The sequence below is a fragment of the Pinus tabuliformis genome, chromosome 6 (genome assembly GCF_031772625.1).
Source record: "Pinus tabuliformis cultivar Carrire ecotype Pingquan chromosome 6, CPIR1, whole genome shotgun sequence".
In the NCBI taxonomy this organism is placed as follows: Eukaryota; Viridiplantae; Streptophyta; class Pinopsida; order Pinales; family Pinaceae; genus Pinus; species Pinus tabuliformis.
Window position 1 is genome coordinate 179,183,394 of NC_142292.1, and position 6,915 is coordinate 179,190,308.

Consider the following 6,915-nt stretch of genomic DNA (forward strand, 5'->3'; position numbering starts at 1 on the left):
GCAATGTAGCGTGGTCACTCCGTTCAACCTATTATGCCACCGCTCGTCTTCTTCATCTGAGTCAGTGGTACAAGACTCTACATAGCCCCATGAAATTCTTCTATCCTCCGTTGTCTTGACCCAGTCTTGCCTTTTTGCAGCCATTCTATAGATACCACCTGATCCATCGTTGCTTTCTTCGTGGTGCACGGGTTCAATATAGCGTGGTCCTTTAGTCAAATCTAGCAAAACAACTACGCGGAGTGACTTTGTTTCAAATATCATTGTCCACTTCTTTAAATTAATAACCCTATTCATGTTGGTGGCCCAGTCTATTCCTAACAACACAAGATAAGGTGTACTTTCATCCATGATTTCAATTACTTCAAAGTCCATCGGAGTACTTGCGCCGTTAATATCTACCATAATTCCTTGTAGCCTTCCCATGGGTAGGACCTTCTGCTAGTTTTCCATCCACAATTGGATAGGGGACTGTTGGTCACTTTAATTGTTTAATAATAAAACAGTTGAGTGCCACATAAATTATCAACCCGGGAAAGTATGATTATTCCAAAGGTGACTACGCACTGTATGTACTCAATATTAATGGTATTAAAAGTTGTAGTATAAACAATCTACTATGTATTAAATCCCTACTCCGTGTTACAGCAGTTACAGTAGTTACAGCCTATTGCAGAAAATGAAGTAAGAACAAATAACTTAAAGGAAACAAATCTGCAAAAGGAAGTGATGGCTATCCTGCAACAAAGGATCAGGACCCTATCCTCAGAGTAAGGACTTTCAGCACCTGCCTCTGTTGTCTAGTTCACCCATACACTTTGTAAATCCTAATCACTGGTGAGGCACTCATATGCAACATCAATCAGTTAAAAAAGAAAATAGAGTTTCAGCAAAAGTAAATATCATTAGAAGCAGTAACTGTGATATAAACAGAAAACACACACACACACCACACAACAGAAAGAGATGGGTGAATCTTGTGATGAAGGTGGGCCCTGTCCTTCTCACAAGATTCCCCAAAACACAGGAATTAAGATAAAATACTCAGAACAAGATTGTATTCATCTGCCAATAAACCATATTACAAAAATAGATTCAGTCTCATCCCTTCACTACAAGTTCTGTGTTACAGTTTGTTCCCCTCCTTTCTGTCCCCCTCTCTAATGTAGATGTCTCCTCTTTATAGAGGAGACATCTATTACAAAATATTTTCATACATTTTGACTCAACCCTTTTGTACCAAAAATAAGAAAGTCAGTTCTTAATAACAAAATATTGTTACAGCCATGAGGATCATGATCATTACGACCAATATAGTAATCGGTCAGACTCCTTTGCCGATGCAGATTTGTTATGCAAATCCCAACTGTTCCTCAAAGTGCACGTGCTATTCGTGCTGTTTCAGCTTCGAGGTTCATGCTATTCTTGTTGTTTCAGCTTCACGATTTGTGTTGTTTCCGCTGTTTCAGCAACGGCAAAATGTGATCCTGCCAGTTAGGTAGTTTCAGCAATTAGTCAACACTTTAATCAACTTCAGGGAACAATTATAAAGATAGCATGATTACGTGTTGAATAATTAAACATATAGCAATGAGGAAAGTTATTCCTTTTGGAGTGATTAAGCCAAAACACTAGCAAAGGCTTCCAACTAAGGGTTGAAGAGGGTAATACAATGGCAAAATATACAGTAAAAAATAAACAAAATGGGAACCTAACATCCCCCCAACTGAAAATGTTGCATGTCCACATGCAACGTCTAATCTGAATCAAACTCAGAATACTGGGCTGAACAGTGTAGATTGCTTATGCAGTAAGTGTAGAAAGTGTTGTCAACCATGTCTCTGAACCCTTGGGCATTCTGAAGTCTTTTCCATGCTGCCAATTCTTCCTTTTTAGTCAATGTAAATTGAGCCTTGTATTGTTCTCCAGGAAGCCATAAGAGAGGGAAATGAAAACAGTAACCAATCCACCGTTCAGCATATTGTCTCATGCATTTTACATAATCAAGTATCTGTGATACTGTTGCCTGAAGATTGAGGGGATTGTAGGGATTGTATTCCCGTCTTTCTTTGGGACAGTGTTCCCAGAATAATTCATTTGCTTTTATGGCCAGAGGTCCTTTACCTTTGACATAATGTTGGCAGTCTTCCAAGACTGCTGCTTACAGATTCCTAATGTGATCGGTCATCCCTGGTTCTCTTAGATTTCGTTGATGTTCCATAAGGAAGATAGCTGCATTCTGTGGTTCCGGACGGATCCAGAGAAGACAGTTCTCCTCATTGTGTTTTGCAGACATGAAAGCATTCTGCCAAGTGAGTTGGTTGGCCAAAAAGGAAATAAAATCTCTTATTTGAATATCACCACAAATAGAAAGTAAATTAATCTTTCTATCTTCAGACATAGCCTCATTGTGAAGATAGAGTTCACACAACAAATTCTGGTCATTGTTTGGTGCTTCTGCAAAAGTTTCAATGAATTGCTGTGGTGTAGAGACCTGGTGTGGTCTTCCATCCTTTATTGCTTTTAATTGGAGGAATGCTAAGCGTTCTCTCAAGAATATAGAATAATTAAAAGAAGGCTTTCTTGTAGCCAGTAAGCGTTGGACCAAATCGAAGATAAGGGACAGTCTGGCCTTTAATTGCTTATTTTCTTTGTGCTGTGCATGAGACTGTTCCATTGCTTCCCAATTCCTATAGGCATAGTTAAACCATAATGACTTCTGCTGTTGAAATGCCTTTCCTTGGGAGAGCTCGTATTCTGCTTTCCATGTGTTGCTTAATTCTTGAAAACTAGAAGTCTATGCATGAGCATTGCTAACACAGGGAGGTTCAGTTTGTATATGCACAGTTGTAAAAGATTTTGATTCTGGTTTCTGCTCATCAATAACTTGGGTAGGCCGGGGTGGTTCTATTTCTTCTTCTGAAATCCTTGAAGACCCTGCTGGTTCTTGTGTAACAGCAGGGTGTTCCTTTTTGAATATAACAGGGCTGGCTCCAGTCAATGGGACTGCAATTATTTTATATCCTGCTTGAGTATAGATATCCCCACATTCACTGCACATGTATTCACTGTATTGCTCTTTCTCTACACTCTTTTCAGCTTGAGATGCTACCTGAGCTAACATGTACAGATTGAGTTCTTCTTTATAGGCTTCCCTAGCCATTGCTAACTCTTTCTGATAGGCCTTAATTTCTGATTTTAAGAACTCATTTTCTTCTTGTAGGGAGGCTAGAGTAACTGGGGCTTCTATAGTTACAGATTCCAAAGGAGAAGAAAATTGTTGTTCAGCATTAACTTCATCATATGCGTCCCCAACAGGTGGTTCTTGTGTTTCACCTATTGGGTCAGTTTGTGTATCAGTTTCACCTAGGGCATCTTCTTCTTGCTCCCCAACAGGTGGTTCTTGTGTGGCACCTATTGGGTCAGTGGCTGGTTTTTGTGTAACAGCCACATGCAGGTCATCTTCTTTTTGCTCCCCAATAAGTGGTTCTTGTGTGGCACCTATTGGGTCAGTGGTTGGTTCTTGTGTAACAGCCACATGCAGGTCGTCTTATTTTTTCTCCCCAACAGGTGGTTCTTGTGTGGCACCTATTGGGTCAGTGGCTGGTTCTTGTGTAACAGCCACATGCAGGTCATCTTCTTTTTTCTCCCCAACAGGTGGTTCTTGTGCGGCACCTATTGGGTCAGTGGCTGGTTCTTGTGTAACAGCCACATGCAGGTCGTCTTCCTTTTGCTCCCCAACAGGTGGTTCTTGTGTGGCACCTATTGGGTCAGTGGTTGGTTCTTGTGTAACAGCCACATGTCCTATATCAGCTTGGATGTCTAGTTTGAATTTGTCGGCAGCTGGTTCTTGTGGAGCAGCTGCCTCTGTTGAGAAAAATGATGTTACAAAATCGTGAACACTTTGAATTTCAGCATCTGAGGGTGAAGGAGGAGAAGGTTCAGGGCTATGCGGAATACGGGGATTTAAAATGATAGGAGGAACGGCCTTAGTTGTTGCAAACAACCTTGTTCGTTGCCAAGGTAGGGAACTAGGAGAGACAGTAGTTTTCCTCTTGCGAGTACTTTTACTCATGGAATCATCAGAAATAGTAGCTGCCTTTACTGAGGCCCTGGTTCTTCTTTTTAACGGGGTTGCAGTTTTCTGTTGCTTTTTCCTTTTAAGGAAAGTGATGAGGGTATCCTCGTCTGAATCATTGGTAGGGATATGAACTATGGGAGTGGACGGTTCGGCTTCATCATGGGGTGAGGACTGCAGTAGATTTTCAGTGCTTAATTGGGGTGTTCCTGCTGCTGGTTGCTGAGTTTCAGCATCTTGTTGGGAATTTTCTTCATTTTGCTGAGGATTTTCCTCAACATGCTGGGGAGGGTTAATGAGGGGAGGTGGGTTATGCAGGGCGAGGCCTCTGTTTATCAAGAGTTGGACCAAACGATGGTGCGTGAGGCAGAGGATTTGGTGCCTAGCATTCACAGTGTAGTGTGCCATATTTTTCAGACATCCAAGGAGATAATAAGGCATATTTACTAGACGACCATGCCGCAAATGATTTAATAAGACAAAGTCATGTTGGTAGACTACCTGATAGAGGCCCTCGCAAGTGAAGTAGTGCTTGACGAATTCTGCAACTTTTGGCCAAGGTGGTGGTAATGACCGAAGCGCAACACCCCTGCCTTTGGCTTCCACCTGCTCCCCAGGTAACAGGAAATCTTGCTGTGCATTGAGGATAAGATGCTTCCTGTTAAACCAGTGAATGCCGTTGGTTGGAAGCCCCGAAACTTGCGCGATGTCTTCTTCTGTTACTGGGATTCTCACCCCTTGGACAGTAGAGTACCCCTCCCTCAAATTGCATGCAAATTCGAGAACCTGCTGCAAATCAAATTCCGGAAGTCTTCTGAAATAGTCCTCCCATCCTGCTTGTAAGAAGATTTGGTATGCATTTGGGTAAAGTTCCAGTAATGTCGTCGAGTCGAGTTCATGTCTAACAGGATCTCCTCCCATGGTTACTATTTTAGGCAGAATACAAAGTGCAGAGCTGAGTTGCCGAGGTCGAAACAGAGCAGAATGTTGCAAAATGAAATTATGACGTGGTAAGGCATAAATGAGGTGGATTAGACACAACCGTGAGGAATAGGGATGGTGGTGATGGGCATGTCCTGTAATGATTACGATATTTCGATAATCCCCCCCCAACTGCGGCTGAATGATATGGTTGCCAGTACGACGCTTTTAGCGGTCATGTCAACTATCTCCTCATTAACTACAATTTAATATTCACACATAACATGCATACCTTTATAATTACCTTTGGTTGTTGTGCCAGAAAGTGTTATCTCGTCCTTAATAGGTCAATGATCATTATAGAAAGGGTTTGTAAGGTGTGAGGGTTTTTATCCATGAGGTTTTTATTATTCACGAGAGGCAGTAGTGAAGGGGTATTATTAACAAGATAAATGGCTGATTCCTTTGAACAAAGAATGATATGTTTCTTTTTGAAATAATAGTTCATTCTCGGGATTAAAAATGGGGATATTTAGGAAAATAGAAAAGATTGGTGTTTAAGCAGTGGAATTTGGTGTTTCGACACTGGAAAGTGGTGTTTTAGCAATGGGAAATGGTGTATCGGCAACGGGAAATGGTGTATCAGCGACGGGAAATGGTGTATCAGCAACGGGAAATGGTGTATCAGCAACGGAAAATGGATTATGATCTAGAATGACATGGCAATGCTTTTCCAAGCTGCAGATTAATTCTTCCTATATTGGAATTTTTCTTTTCAGCCACCATCCAAAGCTAAGATCTGCAAAATAATTAATTGTAACATGGCAACTCTTGACAGGGATTATTAGTTAAGAAATCTAATCTAAAAATAAATACATAAACAGGAAATTAAGTGCATTGAGGAATAGCCGGTTCCCCCAAAAAAAACATAGTGTATGTCTGTCATGCAAGTAGCTTTGAAATCCTCTTTAAAAACAGGCCATTGATACAAACGGAGTCGATACCCATTCACTAATAATGGTGTTCTACTATCATCAATCGTTAGGAGTCTGATTGTTCCATTTGGAAAAAACAGCATCTACTTCATAAGGTCCTAGCCACCTTGTTTTTAATTTCCCTTGAAAATTTTCAAAACTGGAGTCATATAGTAAGGCCCAATTACCTTTTTGGAACTGCTTGTGCTTAATATTTTTGTCATGCCACCTGCTTCTTTGCTGTTGTATCATGGTTGTTTGATGGATGGCATCCAACCTCTTTTCATCCAATTCCTGAAGCTGCTGCAACCTAGCTGTCTGTGCATCAGTCAAATCAAGGTTAACAGATAAAGCAGTCCTTAAGGTTTTGATTTCAAATTCCACAGGAAAAACAACACTTTTACCATAAACTAATTCATAAGGTGAAAAACCGGTAGTGTTCCTCCAAGTAAATCTGTGAGCCCATAATGCTTCAAGCAACCTTTGAAACCAGTCCCTTCTATTCTCCTTGACTGTCTTTGTTAAAATGGCTTCTATGACTTTATTTGTACTTTCCACTTGCCCATTTTCCTAGGGGTGATAAGGTGTAGTCATTTTATGCTTGATGTGTTATTTCTGGAGTGTATTTTTGAAGCCATGAGAATTAAAAGGAGGTCCTCCATCTGTAACTAGCTCTCTAGGCAAACCAAACCTAACAAAGATTTCTTCAAATAGAAAAGTTAACACTGATTCTTCATTAGCTTTGATGAGTGCCTTAGCTTCTACCCACTTAGTCATATAATCTGTACAAACCAATATATAAACTCTTTGATTGGATGGAGGATTGATGGGACCTATAAAATCTAGTACCCATTTTTCAAAAGGTTCAAGTATTACCTGGGGGTTAAGTGGCATTTCATCGCTGTGATTAGGCTGGCCCATTCTCTGACAGCTGTCGCAGGC